The following is an 18,560-nucleotide window of genomic DNA, read 5'->3' as shown; positions in this document are numbered from 1 at the left end:
AGGGAATAGCAAGAATGGGCACAGAGAAGAGTGACACATGTCTGTGGAGGGGAACGCTCAGAAAATGCTCCTTTTAACTCCAGGAATCCTTAAAGCAGAGATTTCATTAAGGAAAAGCAACCTTTAAGTATTCCCTAGACTAAACTATGAAACATTTTTGAAAAGCATAAAATCCTTATTTATGGTAGGAATGTTTGAAATTCAAAAGATAAATGCCATTTGGAATGCAAGCATGTTCTAGGTATCTAATATGTAATGGGACACAGCTGTAATAACAGCCACTGAACCAGGGGCCTCTCTATATCATGTCATTATTTGACTTGTTATAAGCTGATCTTCCAGCCCTTTTTATAAGGGCCATTAGGGTAAAAAATAAATATATCATATACTGAACATCTGTGGTTCTGTCACAAAGCACCACTCCTATCAACTTTCAAGCTGTATCTTAGGCTACATATGACACCCTTTAAAAATGGATCTTAACAAAAAGTGTAGATTAGAAACTCATAGGTCTTTATTTCCAAAGGGCAAGGGCCTTTGGAAGGGCCTGGCTATTCTTTGGGTAGCCCTGATGACATCTCTTTCTAATGGCTTCGGTGGTTTTTTACTCAATGTTTTAGCATATTTTAGCTCAGTGCCTATGTGCACTCCAGGCAAGATTCTTAAAGAGAACATTTCACATGCAAGATGTTAACTGGGGAAAGACTGAGTGCTCAAGCAAGTGAGTCAGCATCTAAGAATACATATTTGTTAGCAGTGATTCTTGTTTGAACTAAAAAGTAAATCTATTTGGCTGTATGAGATGTTTTTTCTTTTACTTTTTCATTAGTTAAATAAAAAATAAAGCCATTCTCCTTTGAAAGGATACATAGAAAAATGAATTAAATATTTGAAATACCTAGGAAATTCTACCAGTTATATTTCAGAAAAAAATCTACAAACACCATTAATCTATGAAATGAAATAATGAATGAGAATAAATCTGAATATAATTACTAGAGGCTTGTTTTTATAGAGAAGGCATTGGTGAAAGGAAGAAACTCATTTGGGAGCCATTTCCAATACTCTAGTTGAGATAAAATACAGTTGGATGGTAGCAGTGAATCGGGTGATTCTCATTCTGAAAGCATATTTTACAGAAGATGCTAATGGGTCAGATGTAAATTTAGAGTGAGCAAGAGGAATTGGAAACTTCCAACAGTTTGGGACTGAATAGGCAGAAGGATGAAGTTACCATTACCTGAAGTGGGATGGCTCTGGATTACCAATGCCATATGACCACCTGCTAGCCAGGTAGTCATTACTGTGTCCAAGTTTCCCCTCAGAAGTTGAGAGAGGATCTAAGGTGTTACACGCACAAACATTTCTAATCTAATCATAAATTTTTGACAAGTGATCTTGGAGTCCATGTAGCATCTGGATGAAGCAAAATTTCTCTTTAGCACAACAAATTGTTTAATAAAAATTGGAAATCACTGGAGTATCGGAAAGACCAGGTTCAAATTCTCCTCAGCCACTTAAGTTAGGTAAATGGGATTAGTTAACTAACCTCTTGAATACTGTTTCTTCCTCTATAATAATAAGTCAGAATGCCTCATCATAGGTCTGATATAAAGTTCAAATGATACCTACAAAATGCCCAATATAATGTTCTCATATACCTAATATTCCACACTCGGTGGCTACTTTAAAAATAATAAATATTTGATTTTGTGCCCATTATGTAGTTCCTTAATATTACTACAACAATTGAACTATATGCAGAAATCTACACACAATATCTAATGCCCATCAGTTCATCTAAAATCAGAAATAGCTACTGAGAGTAGAGAAATGTTTATTATCTGCATATATGGAATAACTGAAAACTCTTCATATGGTAAACTTAAAATTGTAGTAATAGGTATTTTAACTATTAGTTTTTCATGTGAAATATACACACATTTTTAGAATTCCTTAAGTACTTCCAAAAAATAGAGTTAGGTTCTCACTTATCAAGAAAGTATACATTCAATTAGTCTAAATAAATGATGGTGGATTGTCCCCTTACATCTGATTTCTCTAATAGATTAGTCTTGTTGAAACTCATTTTGATAGATTTTTACTATATCACAATGAGAAATGCCTTTCATCTTTTACAAGTATTCAATATTTGAAAACATGGATGTCCTAACAAATATTATCAGATGGAGTAGAGAGATCTGATTTATTGTTACTTAATTGGTGCTGCATTAGTGTAATCTTCAGAATAATTATAATTTGTAATTATATTGATTATTCTGAACATTTCTAAAATTTTGACATTTTCTTTAGCTGAAATGAAGAGTTACTTTCATGATAATTATTTAATTATATTTTATTGCACTCTAGCATTATATGCATCATGTGGTGGCTGCTTATAAATTTGCATTTTTTATAGATTTCTTTATTTATTTGAAAGTCAGAGTTACAGTGTAGGGAGGGGAAGTGAGCCAGAGAGAAAGAGCTCTTTCATCTGCTGGTCCACTCCCCAGATGTCAGCAATGCCCAGGACTGAGCTATGTTGAAACCAGGAATCAGGAATTTCATCCAGGTCTTCCACATGTGTAGCAGGGGCCCAAGTATTTGAGTCATCCTCCTCTGCTTTTTCCAGGCCATTAGCTGGGAACTGGATTGGAAGAGGAGCAGTCAGGAATTAAACCCGCACCTATATTGGATGCTGGTATCTATAAATTTAGATTTTAACTAAATAGACCAATACCTTCCATAGTAATAACAAAAAGCTTGACCTATCAATAGATCAATGGATAGACAAACATATAAGTAATCAAAATAGATACATAGGGTTTTACTGGACAGCTCTAACCATCTGTTTCATCTCATTATTATAAATTCACATATTTTGACTAAGTGCTTTTAACATGCCAGATATTCAATTAACAGACCATTAAACAACACAGACAACTATCATCTAATTTGTAAATAAATTAAAGCATTTAGTTTCCTTTCCTTCTCCATGCTGGTAAAGATATTTTGGATAGTATGCTGAGTTTTAATACACATGTAACAAATAGTATTTTCCCCCTTCCAGCTGTAATTAGAAAAAGAGATGAAGCAATTACACATAATTTGGTATTATCTATGAATTGAAGATAAATCTGTTTCATTGGGTGGCTTTATTTAGCTGCTGGTTTTTGTTGAAATCTTTTGGCAGCTGGCCTTGCCTGCCTTTTCTTGGCCAAACCAATCAATTTCATGCAAGGCTCTTAAAACCCTTAAGATCTCCTAGGCTGAGAGTTCATTGAAGATAGTTACTACATCTTAATCAACATTTATTCACAGTGTCTCCAGTATTGTAGCTGATTCGCGCTATATGAGCTTAGTTGATTCTTAAGGAACAGAAAAAAGCTCTTCATAGGGTGTGCTCTTTATTGCTAAAGAAAACCAGGAGTTATCTAAAAGTTATTTTGATTTTTGGACAGTGTATTTGTTGCTAACTAATATAAATATCCATTAAAATATTAACTGCCAACTACTGATCACTTAATAAATAGCCAACACCATAAGAAGTACTTAAATGTCTGCTTACTCTCGTCCCAGCATCCCAATGTGGATATGATACTTATTAAACACATGAAATAGTTAAGAACAAAAGTATCCATTTTTAAACAATTTAGTCACAAAGAGAGGCTTTGGTTTGCTAGTTCTGTGAGACTTAATACAGTTTCAAGGACTTTACTCTTTCAAGAATGCCATAACCTTAATTGATATATATATATACACATGCAAATACAAGCAAATACACACATAAGTAAATAAGCATATAGAAATATACACACAAATAATAGGCTGCCCTAAAACTTTGTTTTGCATCCAGATGTTTTGTATTAGGATTTTAATAAAGACATCTGTCTCATATGGAATAATAAGAATTGGTGAAAGATAGCTTAAATAGGAACATATTTCAAGTAAGATCTATGGGATTCATTTTGAAAAATTTTCAGAAATAAAAATTCCAAATTAAACTAAATTCTTCTACATATCAATTTAAATAAAGGAAGTAGTAAATTTTGTTCTAAAATGTTGTTCTTCACTGGGAATTTATGGTGTAGTAGCCCATGTATCTTAGATGTCAACTTTCTAAAAATCATTTTGGAAACCATTTTAATCGAAGGGAAATAAAACAGGCTTTACTCAATGAAACATAAATAGGGATTGTTGTTCCTCGTTATGTTTAAGTATGCATAAATATCTATAATATGACCAGCCCTCTAGGGCAATACATTCTCCAGAGGATGGGTAAGCTCTGCCCTAAAGACGTGTTCAATTACATGATGAATCAAACAAAAGAATATGAGCTGCACCATTTTTCTTTGCATTGTCTGTGGCAGTATAGTTACTTTTGGGAGTCATTTAAAATTTTCTGTTACTGGAAATACAGTAAGTTTACTAAAAATCACCTAATAACAACTAATAGTCTATTGACTAAAAGTAAAAAGTGAGCATCTCTCAAGTAATTGCAAAGTTATTGTCTCCTGTCAAAATCTGGTCCTTGGTAAGAGTTTATTGTTTTAACTAGTTTGCAGCATGGTTGCTGGAATGTTCTTTATATGTTTGGTTTCTTCCTATGTCTCTGTCCATTTTTTTATCCATTGGTTCTCTCCGCAACTGGCTGCAATGGCTAGGGCTGGGCCAGGACAAAGCCAGGAGCAAAACAATCCATCTGGGTCTGCCACATGGGTGGCAGGGTTCCAAGCACTTGGGCCATCTTTGCCTGCTTTCCCCGATGCTTTGGCAGGGAGCTGAGTGGATGTGGAGCAGCCGGGACTCATCAGGGACCACATGGGATGCTGGCACTGCAGGCATCAGCTTAACTCAATCTGCCACAATGCAGCCCCAGGCGTATTAGGTTGATGGTTGTCTCTTATGAGCCATACAAATTAAGATTTTGAAAAGATTTGGGGTCTATAGCAATCATGACAGAGTAATGTGTTTCAAAGTTTCACCTAATCCATTTTAATATTCTTAACCTCAGGCTGGCACCATGGCTCAATAGGCTAATCCTCCGCCTTGCGGTGCCAGCACACCGGGTTCTAGTCCCGGTCAGGGCACTGGATTCTGTCCCGGTTGCCCCTCTTCCAGACCAGCTCTCTGCTGTGGCCCGGGAGTGCAGTGGAGGATGGCCCAAGTGCTTGGGCCCTGCACCCCATGGGAGACCAGGAGAAGCTCCTGGCTCCTGCCTTTGGATCAGCGCGGTGTGCCGGCTGCAGCACGCCAGCCGCAGCGGCCATTGGAGGGTGAACCAATGGCAAAGGAAGACCTCTCTCACTCTCTCTCTGTCTCTCTCTCTCTCACTGTCCACTCTGCCTGTCAAAAAAAAAAAAATTCTTAACCTCATTCATTTTTATTATTTTTAAACTCAATTTTATAAAGGAGTGTGTATATCCCCCATATAGAAAAAATGAGCATAACTTATGGTGGAAACAGGACCCAGTAACATTTTTTTAAGTGTTTTTTGTTGTTGTTGTTGTTTTTTTGTTTGTTTGTTTGTTTTGACAGGCAGAGTGGACAGTGAGAGAGAGAGACAGAGAGAAAGGTCTTCCTTTTGCCGTTGGTTCACCCTCCAATGGCCGCCGCGGCCGGCGCACCACGCTGATCCGAAGGCAGGAGCCAGGAGCTTCTCCTGGTCTCCCATCGGGTGCATGGCCCAAGCACTAGGGCCATCCTCCACTGCACTCCCGGGCCACAACAGAGAGCTGGCCTGGAAGAGGGGCAACCGGGACAGGATCGGTGCCCCGACCGGGACTAGAACCCGGTGTGCTGGCGCCGCAAGGCGGAGGATTAGCCTAGTGAGCCACGGCGCCGGCCCCAGTAACATTTTAAGCACTCTCTCATTTTATTTAGTAATCACAATTCATGTGTGGTAATTATTATTGTACATGCTTCAAAAAGGATACAAAGATTCCAGGAAGTTTAGTCTAATAACTGCCTTAAATTAGTTTTTAAACAAAATTTGGCATGAATGCACCAACAAATCAAATTTAAAAATACAGGAAAAAAAGTCACCTCACCATTAAACAGCAGCACCTGCATTTACAGCTGGAATTTTGATGCGACCATATTCTATTTTGCCTTTCAGATGCTGGTTTTTTCATTCATATTTGTTTCAACTATAAGTAAATAGTGGATTATTTTTCCATGAGTACATGAAATAGTTTGTAGTAACTTAGTTCCCTAGAATATATAACTGGAAGGAAACTGAAGACATTATCTAGTCCAGCTGTTTGTTTTATGAAAAGATAAAGCAATAGCTAAAAGCAGTAGTGTATTTCTAGGTCCAAATCAACAGAAGGGACCTGGAGACTATTATTCTCTTTTGACCTACTCAGCCCCACAGTTTCCCTTTTAAAGTTATATCTTGGATAAAACTGTGAACGGAGAAAGAAATATTTTTGTCCCCCTGTTGGTCTGTTATACTGAACTTACTCTCTGTTGGAGTAAAAATGAAAAGCAGTAAGGAAGGGACTGTTTCTGGATAATAAATTGTCAAGATAAGTGCTTTTAAACTAACACTGATTAGCAGTCAGTAACATCTTCCAAAGCTATTTTTGAAGTTTGAGGTTTTATAGTGTGGCTTTGGCAAGAAAAGCTTAGATAAATAACTTCCCAATAACCTAAAGCAGATTTTAATTTCTCATTAGCATTGCTCAAATCATGTGAATGTATATTTCAATTAAAAAATTGTCACCCTGTGAGCCAGGCATTCAAGATTTTCCAATAATGTGACACCAATCTTGATCTATTCCTTTTTTCTGTACCTCTTTATGTTGAGCAAAGTATCTCCTGCACGGGCCATTGGAAAAAGAATATCACAGCAGACAAGAGTGGGAGCTTTAGAGTTCTGTCATGGACATGACATTTATGCACTTACAGCTGTTAAAATTACTGTAAAGATTAAATAAGATAATTATGTTCAGGACTCCAGTGCAGTGCTAATCATAGAAGAGCCGTTAGGCCTGCAATTATCCTAAGGCAAAGGAACAGACAATGGGAGATTTTTTTCTCATCTTGCTTTGGAATTCTTTCACTTGGTGTGAATGCTACAGAATTTTAGGGCTCCTATCTAAGAGGGTGATCTACCTCATAGACCTTATAATTTCAAGACTTATTGCCATGATTTTCTGGCACATACTGCAAATTCATTTGAGCAAGGGGTGTCTTTTTTTCAACTTTGGTGTGATGTTGATAGGATCATTAAACCTGAATGTTGGACTACATGAGCGTTGGTTGCATTTATTTACTTGTATGAAAGGCAAAAAAGGAGAAAGAGGAGAGACAGAGAGATAGATCTTTCATTCTCTGGTTCATTCCCTCAGTGTCCACAATCACTGGGCTGGGCCGGGTTGAAACCAGGAGCCTAGGACTCCAAGGAGGTCTCTCACCTGGGATGGCAAGGGCCCAGATGCTTGGATATCTTGTGCTGCCTGTCCAGGTGCATTAGCAAGAGCTGCATTAGACACAGAGAAGCCAGGACTCAAACATATGGGATGTATTGTCGCATGATGATTATTAACACTGTGATGATACTTTTAGAAAAACTGAAATATAATGAATCATTTATTTTGAAAATATCTGGCCAGTGATAAGATTTTTGCTTTTGGGAACAGCATATCTTTTCCTTCTAAATGTTTGCATTTACTCAATTTCTTAACTATTTATACATGATAGAATTATTATATGAGGGTTATATTTAAGTTACCCTAAAAGAATAGAGCATATTTGAAATATAAATTATTATCTTAATATATATTGAGACTGAGACAAATAAAAACAAGAAAGATTCCTGTTGAATAAACGTATTTTACTCTTAAAAGTGCAATTAAATAAAAATGGTGGTTAGCATTACACGGCCACGTGTTTCTCAATTTCTATATGCGATAGTTCACATAATATTTCCTCCTCTAGTTTGTTATTAATCTTTAATATCTTGTGAGCACACTGTAGGAGAAGCTAGAATGAAAAGAGTAACTATGCCTCTCCAGGCACTTGTCTGCTTCATTAAATACAGTTGTTTTGACGATCAGAAAGGAAAACAGGTCAAGAGCTCAGTTTTGATCCTTGAAGTTCTTGACTCTCTCCATTTGCTCATGATCTGTATTGTTATGGCTTTAAGTTCATTTGAAGGCTTTGAATAACTGTCAGGAAAATGCATGGTTTTGCTTTTGTTCAGCTTACTGTTCATTCTGCCGATATGTAATACACTCCCACACCAGGGCATGATGGCTGAAAGGCATCATTAATGTGTTCAATGATGTGGAATGCTCTGGGGACACTATGACACATAACTGCGGAGTGATATTCCCAGATGTACAGGTATCTGCCTCCAAATCAAAACAGAAAGGCAGAAGCTAAATTACCACACACGTAAAATGCACTATGAAAATTATAAAGTATATTTTCACTTGTAATAGCTAGGCTGTATTCAGAGCCCTCTAGTTTCTTGGGAGAAAGGAAAGGATAAGACATGGATTCTTAGGGTTTTTAATCATACGATGAATAAGAAAGGGGAATACATCGACCCCCACTATTTTCTTAGGTGACTTGCATTGTGTTTTAATTTTCTGATGCACTATACTGATGCTATGAAACTACAGCCTTCATGTCCTGAAATAATTTATGTAGATTATTCAGGGGTCTAACTTTCTTCTGGGGATCATAATTACAACACAGATATCTATAGAGACTACTCCAACATGTGGCCATAATTTGATAGCAAATGTGGCTGAGTATCTTTCCCACTTTTATTTTGAAATGTTTGCTTCCTCAGAAAAGCTACAGCCTGTCTAGCTGTCTTTGACATGGGGTGTTCCTCTGTCATATCTATATATGCTATTTCTAAATCCCAAGAGAACTCCAAAATGGATAGAGGAAATATATTTCAGAATAAGGAATACAGAAACTTTAGAAATATCTGCTTTATCAATGAAAATATTTAGAGTGTATTCTCAACTGAGCCAAAGGACTCTGATATTCTAGGGACCATTTAAGAAGTGTGGATTGTTTATTCAAGATTTATTACAGATATCTACTCTCTTTTTGTTAATATATTGTGTTACTTTGTTCTGAAAAATAAGCCATAATACCACGTGTGAGAAAGCTTTTAAAAATCCTCCATAGGAAGTGAGTTCATAGGTGTACTTAAAAGTCAAAAACAGTATTGATTGGTTAGTTATATTAGCAAAAATGTTTTTGAGTTGTAGTCCTAGAATGATAAAAAAGTAAATATAAATGGAAAATTATGACTGGATTTCCTGTAATGGTAGCACTTTGAAAAGAAGAAAGAAATGAGTTTGGCCAAGATAAAAATAAAAGGGGGGGGGGGGGGAGGAGGCTTAAGATGAAATAAGCAAATAAATAAGAAACAAGAGACCTTTCTTTTGATCATAAAATTAAGTAGATGATAAAGACCTTTCTGTCTAAAGCTAAGGATAGGAATGCTATCCTAGTGCTCTGCTATGGTTTTACCTTCCTTTGCCTAAGTGAACGATCCTGCAATGGGAAATTTAATAAAATTAAGTCATGTTTCTTTGCTTTGACTGATTCATTATTTGTTGATCGCTTTTAATAGAAGGACAACTGTGAAATTCTTAGAGTAATATCAAGCTCCCAGAAATCAATCAATGTCAGAAGCAGGCAAGCAGGCATTTTTTTTTTAAGATTTTATTTATTTATTTTTTGACAGGCAGAGTTACAGACAGTAAGAGAAAGGGAGACAGAGAGAAAGGTCTTCCTTCCGTTGGTTCACTCCCCAAGTGGCCACAATGGCCGGAGCTGCACCGATCCGAAGCCAGGAGCCAGGTGCTTCTTCCTGGTCTCCCATGCAGGTGCAGGGGCCCAAGCACCTGGGCCATCCTCCACTGCCCCCCGGGCCACAGCAGAGAGCTGGACTGGAAGAGGAGCAACCGGGACCAGAACCCGGAGCCCATATGGGATGGCGGCATCACAGGCGGAGGATTCAACAAGTGAGCTGCGGCGCTGGCCCCAGGCATTTGTTGAATGTGGCAACCCATATTGGGATAGTTGGGTTCAAGCTATAGCTTCAATTGTGATTCTGACTTATTACTGATAAGCACCATTACAGGCATAAAGTGAAGGTTCAATTACTTGCATCCCTGCCACCCACATGGTGGACCTGGACTGAGTTACGAATTCCTGATTTTGGTCTGGTACAGTTCTGGTTGTTGCTGGCATTTGGAGGAATGAACTAGTCAATGGAAGCGCTCTGCTTGGCTCTGTCTGTCTGTGTCTCTTTGCTTTTCAAATAAAGAAAAATAAATAAAAAGACAAAATAAATGTTGGTCCAATTTCTGTTCATAGTTTTGTTTCTGGCTTTAATTTCCAGAAAATTATTTATATGTTACTATGTATAGAATCCATGTTATAGATAGGAACTAAAGACCAGTGGCATCCATTTATTTTTGCTGCAGGGATTTTAGTGGAACAATTGACAAAAGTCAGCAAGTACAGCAGATGAGATAATAGTACAGAACAGTGATAATGTCCTGATTTTGATAAATGTACTGAGGTTATGTAAGCACACCATTGTTGTTAGGAAATTCAACTGAAGTGTTTAGGAACAAACGGGTGCAATATCTGCAATGGATGCTCCAATGATTCAGAAATAGATAATATCTACTAATGGAGATTTGGGGAGAGAATGATGAAACAGATATGATAAAATGTTAATTTGGGAGAAATCTAGGTGAAGATATAACTTCATGATGTTTACTACTATATTATTTGGTAAAACACTTAAACGTGAAAAAATAAGGAATTATATACATACATGAAATAAGAATTTATAAAAGGAATTTTAAATATATATGCAGAATTCTAATAGCATAAATTGAACATGGGATGGAAGGTTCTGGGAAAGTACTAGAGTTGGAATAGTTTCCAAAGAGATGAGGAAAAAGCTAGAATATGACTTATAAAAATATAACAAATGTCCATGCGTGGTGAAAAATATCAACAAAGAGGAGTGAGTTTCTAAAAATAATCTACCAGGATGGAGAAAATGATTAAACTCTTCTTTCAACTAACATAAATTGAGTGATAGAAACAGCATGGCATTTACCTAAGTCTTAAGATAAACTTGTTTGTTTATTTAAAAGCAAGACTTCAAGGACTTAAAGACAAAGCAGTTGTAGGACTGATGGAATATTGGTACCAACACTCTGGATAGTCAAGAAGCCAAGGGCTGGTGCTGCGGCTCACTTGGCTAATCCTCCACCTGAGGCACCGGCATTCCAGGTTCTAGTCCTGGTTGGGCCGCTGGATTCTGTACCAGTCGCTCCTCTTCCAATCCAGCTCTCTGCTGTGGCCCTGGAAGGCAGTGGAGGATGGCCCAAGTCCTTGGGCTCTGCACCTGCACGGGAGACCAGGAGGAAGCACCTGGCTCCTGGCTTTAGATCGGCGCAGCGCGCCAGCCATGCAGCCATTTGGGGGGTGAACCAATGGAAAAGGAAGACCATTCTCTCTGTCTCTCTCTCTCTCACTGTCTAACTCTACCTGCCAAAAAAAAAAAAAAAAAAAAAAAGAATCCAAGTGGAAAAAGGATAAAAATCCCTTAAACTTATTTTAGCATTGAATCTATGGGTTGAAATTTTTGATAGATTTATTTAGTTATTTATCTATTTGAAAGGGTGAGCTACAGAGAAAGATGAAGGACAGACAGGGAGAGAGAGAGTTTCCATTTGCTGGTCCACTCCCCACTTGGCCTCAATGGCTCAAGGGAGGGCCAGGCTCAAGCCAGGAACCTGGAAGGCCATCATGGTGTCCCACATGGGTGGAAGAGACTCAAGCACTCATACCTTCTTTGGATAGTTTCCCAGATTCATTAGCAAGGAGCTGGATCAGAAGTGGAGCAGGCAGGGCTCAAACCAGCTCTCACAGTGCAGCAGCTTAACCTTTTACACCACAATCCTGTAAATGGCTATTTAGATTTCAATATAATAATTCAATATTGCATTTATTATATATAACATTAATACTCATTAAAATCTAATGATGTCATTTATCTGTTTCATTCTTTCATGGTAATTTAGCCATTCAATTGCTAAGAAAAATACTTATTTGTCCACTCCTTACTCTTTTCTAGATTAAATATGTAAAACAGATTGAATGAGGTTATCCTTCCAAATTGTTTATCTTTACCCAGCATTCTATCATCTGATTTTCAAGATATTTCACAATGCAATTTCCTGTTACTTCTAAACAGGAGCCATTCTCTCTTCGCAGTCTAGTCGTCCTGTTATTCAGGGAACTAAATTCCAAGATTCTGGTAAAATACTTCCATTTCTTCATATTTGGTTTATTTCTAGTTTTCAAATTATATCTAAGGTCATCCCTTTAAAGGGTTCAATTAAAATCCTTGAACCAGGTTCAGCATTATGGCGTAGCAGGTAGCACTGTCACCTGCAGTGCCAGCATCCCATATTGTCATGCTCCATTTGTGATCTAGCTCCCCACAAATGGCCTGAGAAAAGCAGCAGAAGATGGCCCAAGTTTTTGCACCCTGCCACCCACGTGGGAGACTCGGATAAAGCTCCTGGCTCCCAGTTTTGGCCTGACTCAGTTCTGGCCATTGGGGCCATTTGGGATTAAACCAGCATATGGAAGACCTCCCTCTATCCCCATTTCTCTGTAATTCTTTCAAGTAAATAAATAAATCTTTTTTTGAAAATAAAACTCTAGAACTACCACTTCCTAATTCATTTATTTACATAGTATATTGTGAAAGTTTTTTTTTTTTTTTAAGATTTACTTATTTATTTGAAGACTGAAATGGAGAGAGGCAGAGGCAGAGAGAGAGAGGTCTTCCATCCAATGGTTCACTCCCCAGATGGCCGCAATGGCCTGAAATGCTCCTATCCGAAGCCAGAAGCCAGAAGCTTCTTCTGGGTCTACCATGTGGGTGCAGGGGCCCAAGGACTTGGGCCATCTTCTACTGCTATTCTAGGCCATAGCAGAGGGTTGGATCACAAGTGGAGCAGCTGGGACTAGAACTGGCACCCATATGGGATGCTGGCACTGCAGGTGGAGGTTTTACCAAATATGCCACAGAGCCAGCCCTGAAAGTTTATTTGATTTATATATTTTTTGAAGAATCTATACTTAGATTGTAAATTTTTGCATAGCTGGGAGCAAATATTATAAGAACACGAAAGAGGCATTGAAATATATTTATTGATTCATTCAACCTTTCTACAAACATCTTGGAAGAAGCTGCTGAGCAGTATGCTATTTTGACTTAATATTTTAGTTCCAATTCTTTTATTTTAGAATCTCAAAATTATTTAAAGAAGATTATTATAATTCATTACATTTTTATTTATAGTTTCTAAAAGGAATTGAAAATTGCACTCTAATGTGAAGAAAAAGGCATGAGGATTTAAAACAATGCAAGGAAAACATCAGAACCATGTGTGAACTAAAATGAGTCAAAGATGATTCTAAATGTTAGAATTCAGTAAGCTGAGAGAAATCCTAGATTTACTGTTAGGTAGGAAAAAAATAAGGAGAAAACACAGATTAAGGGACAACATGCTGTAGTTTTCAGATGATGGAAGTTCTCATTAGTCATTAATTCATGTAATAAATATTTAAATTATACAATGTGCTAGAAAGTATTATACTAATTCCTCAAATGCAAATGTGAACATTCAAATTCCATTCCCTAATGGAGTCTGCATTCTCCCTAACAATTGCATTTAATTGGATATAAAGATGCACTTAGGAAATTATTACTTATCCTCTGGTGGTAATCGTAATAGAGGGAGAGAACGAAACAGACTTCAGTGCAGAGTGAAAGGGAACACATACAAATGAGAGAATAAAGATAGAAGTAAGGATTACCTTATGAAAAAATCTAATTGTAGATTGGAAATTTAGAGAAAAACTGAAATGGTGAAGTAGTCAATTTATAACATGTGCACACCTGCACATTTGGCTAATGTTGTTGGTGCTGCCGGTGTTATTTAATTACTTAGGCGCTCATCTAAGATGAAAACGACTTGTGCAACCTAAAAGGCAAAAGAGGGGCTGGCATTTTGTCATAGCTGGTTGAGTCGCCACTTCCTGCAGCGCCAGCATCCCATATGGGCTCTGCTTCTGATCCAGCTGCCTGCTGGAACTCCTGTGAAAGCAGTGAAAGCAGCCCAAGTGCTTGGGCCTCTGCACCCATGTTAGGAACCTGGATGAAGATCCTGGCTCCTGGTTTTGACCTGGCTCAGCCATGGTCATTGTGATCATTTGGAACGTGAATCAGCAGATAGAAGACTTTCTCTCTCTCTCTCTCTCTCTCTCTCTCTCTCTCTCTCTCTCTCTTTCTCTCTCTCTCTCTCTCTCTCTCTCTCTCTCTCTCGCTCTCTCTTTCAAATAAATAAACAAGTCTAAAGGGAAAAAAAAAAAAAAAAAAGGCAAGGCTGGCGCCGCAGCTCACTGGGCTAATCCTCTGGCTGCAGTGCCAGCACCCCGGGTTCTAGTCCCAGTTGGGGTGCCGGATTCTGTCCTGGTCTCTCCTCTTCCAGTCCAGCTCTCTGCTGTGGCCCAGGAAGGCAGTGGAGGATGGCCCAGGTGCTTGGGCCCTGCACCTGCATGGGATACCAGGAGGAAGCACCTGGCTCTTGGCTTTGGATCAGCACAGCACGCCGGCCGTAGTGGCCATTTGAGGGGGTGAGCCAATGGAGGGAGACCTTTCTCTCTGTCTCTCTCTTTCACTAACTCTGCCTGTCAAAAAAAAATGCAAAAGAAATAGTGGGCAAAAGAGGGCTAGCTAAAGATACTAGAGGAGTAACGGATTCTTTTGAGAGCATGTTGTTTAGGGTCTGGGATCCATGGGAGTTAGCGAGTACAGATGAGGAGAAAGAGATTTAGAGAACAGGGAGACAACTTCTTCTTTTCCTTCTGAAACATTATGGCTTTAATAAGTTAGCCAGGAAAATTACCTGTGAAGAATGAGGGAGTAGAGAATGGGGTTAGGTTTTTGGAAGGATGGAGTTGCTAAGGAAGATCTCCTGCAGGATACCCCTAAGAAACCCCATGAATGCGTGACTGAGCAACCAGGAGCAGGTTCACTGCTGGTGGCACAGGTTAGCACAGATTTTCCCAACAAGGGCCCTCTCTGTATACTAGGCAACACCACTCTTTGTAGCTTCTTGGAGTGAATCATAGGTGAGCAGTGAGTGTGGAAGAATAGGACTTGGAAGTGGACTAGGATTTAGGAGATAATACACAGAAGTTTGATTTTTTTTTTTTTTTGGTGAAATACTTGGATCTCAGTTTCTTCCGCAGTATGATAGGAGCAACGGTGGACCTCAAAAGTCAAACCCAGAAATTGCCTGTCAGTGGCTCTTATTCTAAGCTGTGGTCATTATATGCTGGAGTTTTGTGAAACAGGGCACATTCACTAATAGAGTTGAGAATGAACAGAAATAAATATGCCACTAGTGGAATGATTGTTTGCAGAGTGAAAAGATAAATATTCTCATTTTAAGTAAGAGAACCAAAAACAGTACCAATTTACACCATTATTACTTTGAAGATTTTTTTTTTGCCATCTGCAATTCTGCCTATTCACAAGTTTGACTAATGGATTCATGGAAAAAATCTTTGTAAGGAGACTGCTTTCCACCTCACCGGCATGCTTAGTGCAAGTATTGAAGGTGGAGGAAAAAATGTCTAAACTTACAACACAATCCTGTACAATTTAGAAGGTGCCTTATCATGTGGCCATCACAGGGCTTTCACAATGTAATCAAAGAAGAATCAACAAACTCAATCTCACAAACTAAATGGAAAGAGACACATTCATGTTTCCCCTTTATATTGGTGTCAAAGATAGAGAGACCAGAAGGAATTTAAATACCGTAGCATCATATCTGCCACAGATATATCCTTACAGTGCTAAGGAGCTCATTTTTCAAGGCTACCAGTCCATTAACCTTCACAAGAACAGGAATAAAAGCAAAACAAAGAAACACTCCCTGTAGAAATGGGATTGCTTCTAATCATGCTGATATATCTTACTCTGGGGACTTGAAGATAGAACTAAGAACTGCTTCTCTCCAGACACACAAAATGATACAGACACCCTGAAAATAAATATATCAAGTGCCTCATGGTACATTTTGTAGATAAGTTTGTGATTTAAAAAAAAATAGCAGTGGGGTTAGGGAGAGTAACTGATATCACCTCTGCTGAAGCTCCATCTCACGCTGTGATTTGTAACTGGGAGGGCCAAAGTATCAACCCCATTTATTTTTTAATGTCTTGGCCTGTTCTAGGTTGCCACTTTGCATAGATTCATTCACTGTATATATTTGAAACTGTTAGTTTCCCTGATAAATGCATTGTCAGAAAGCCAGAGGGGAATGATAAGATACGAAATAGGGAGCTCTTGCTTGTTTTTATAGGTATCTGTTTGACTTAAGAGATAATTATAACACAAATTGATGTTCCTATTTTAAGCAAGGCAGTAAATCAGCTTGAAATATAGGTTTTGGGAAAGCTGTTTGGTACATCATTATAATTTCTTAAAATGCCAACATTCACTGGATGTGAAAACACATAATCATGTGATATATAGCAATAACGTTACTCGTGTTTTCTCCAGAAGTCAGTTAAGATATATCTAGGTTAGAAATGTTTAAATGCTGTTCGTTAAATAGTTTAGGATCAATTGACTGAAGCAAAGAAAAGCATGTGCTGCTTGGTCTACAACTTCAAGAGGGAAAAATTTCTAATTCAGTAAGGAAGATTAAAATAATGATTCAGTATACTTCATTTCAAAGTCATGTGTTTCTCACAAATGAATTTTATCAGCATGAGACGAAGTAAAAGTGTACACTTTTCATCCATTTATGTGGCTAGAAGGAAAGTATGAACAAAAGAGGAATTTGGAATTAGAAAGGTACATATTTGAACATGGACTTTGCAGGCGTTATATTAAAAATATGTATCAACTGGCATGCAGTGACATGGCCTCTGGAGAGAGAGGGGTACAAGTGCGAGGCCCCTGAGACCTCTGTTATGCCAGGATTTATCCTTTCAGCTGCTGGATCATTCAAAAGACAAAGTGGACCTGATAAACTAAGTTTAGGGAGTTCTTCAGCCTATTTGAGAAATTAATCAGTATAGATGCCTTTCTAATACCAAGCTGCAGAAGCAGATAAAACTTTGTCTAACTAGTGCAGAAATTGATCAAAATTGTCTAGCAAAGTTATGTTGGTACATAATTACTGAGTATTAATCTGGGATCACCTTTATTAATTGTGTGTCCTTAGGAGTTGAATTAAACTTCCTGAACCAGCCAAGTTAGGGAAAGAATCTAGTGAGGGTTTTTTGGTTTTTGTGTGTTTTTTTTTTTTTTTTTTTTTTTTTTTTTTTTTTTTTTAGCTAGTTATTTGGCTGCTAAAAGATCACTTCCAGCTGATGGTAGAGTTTAGTTATCTCTGCTTTACTTTTGCCTACAGCATCCTGCATACATGCTGATAATATCTGAGAAAAGGATGATGTCCACTAGATACAAGGGGAATTTCCATAATTTAAGCCAAACGCAGAGCAGAATACAAGATTACACTCAATCCTGATTTCCACCTCAGAGGTGAGCCTGGCTGGGACCAGACAGGAAAATCTCGGTTCCAGTTAAAGCATTCTCTGTGTGGCATTCTGTCTCTTTTTTCTGTTTTATTTATTTATTTATTTACTTATTTTTGCTCCAGCATTGATTGGTTTACTTATAAATAATATGTCTGAACTGAACCACTTGGGATGTATCCCTAATCATACATTATGCAGCAACAATTATGCACAAACAGTATCAATCATCTTAACTTCACAAAGCTGTGTTGATCATTCATTTGCAGTTTCCAATATTGAAAAATGATTGTCATATCTCAAATGGGTATCATGTGTATATAAATTATATTCCATTTACATTTCAGAGAATCATTATTAAAATTCCATAAGTAATATCATATCAATTAATCCACATGGAGGATGAAGATTTTGATTGAAAAAACATGATTTACTAATAATAAAGAGAGAAGTTGTGGCTATAAGAAATATGAGAAATTTCTATACTTGATTATTTTCCATTTGATATCAAAGGGTCCTTTTTTGCTTATAACCACCAAAGCAGAAATTTCCTTTTTCATTTCGTGAAAGTTTGTCAGTGGAAAATGTGGTTGGAGAAATCACTTATCGAATCATATCTGGGAATAAGATTAATTATTCCAATTATTCTTCACCAAGTCATCTTTCCATTATATTTCTCCATAAACTTCTTATTTAAAATGTATTAACACAAACCTATTTTAAATTAATTTTATTTCTTAATTTTAACTAAGCAGAGCTACAAAACTGTAATACTTCGAGTTCCTTAGGAACATAAAGTAACTACAAACCTGTGTCACAAGCCAAATGTAATAGAGATAAAAATATTTGCAATTTAAAATAACCTACATATCCTTTCCGAAGCCAGAGTTCAATGCATGTTAGGTTCTTTGAAATGTGAAAAA

The 18,560-nt window shown here is 37.6% G+C and overlaps 1 protein-coding gene across 1 annotated transcript in view; it reads right to left on the bottom strand.

Moving 5' to 3' along the window:
• The window catches only part of EPHA3 (EPH receptor A3), a 397,092-nt gene that overhangs the window by 136,317 nt on the left and 242,215 nt on the right, over positions 1–18,560 (bottom strand). The gene's annotated exons all lie outside the window — the stretch shown is intronic.

Source organism: Lepus europaeus, chromosome 2 (assembly GCF_033115175.1).
Source record: "Lepus europaeus isolate LE1 chromosome 2, mLepTim1.pri, whole genome shotgun sequence".
Taxonomy (NCBI): Eukaryota; Metazoa; Chordata; class Mammalia; order Lagomorpha; family Leporidae; genus Lepus; species Lepus europaeus.
This window is presented reverse-complemented; position numbering and strand designations above follow the sequence as displayed.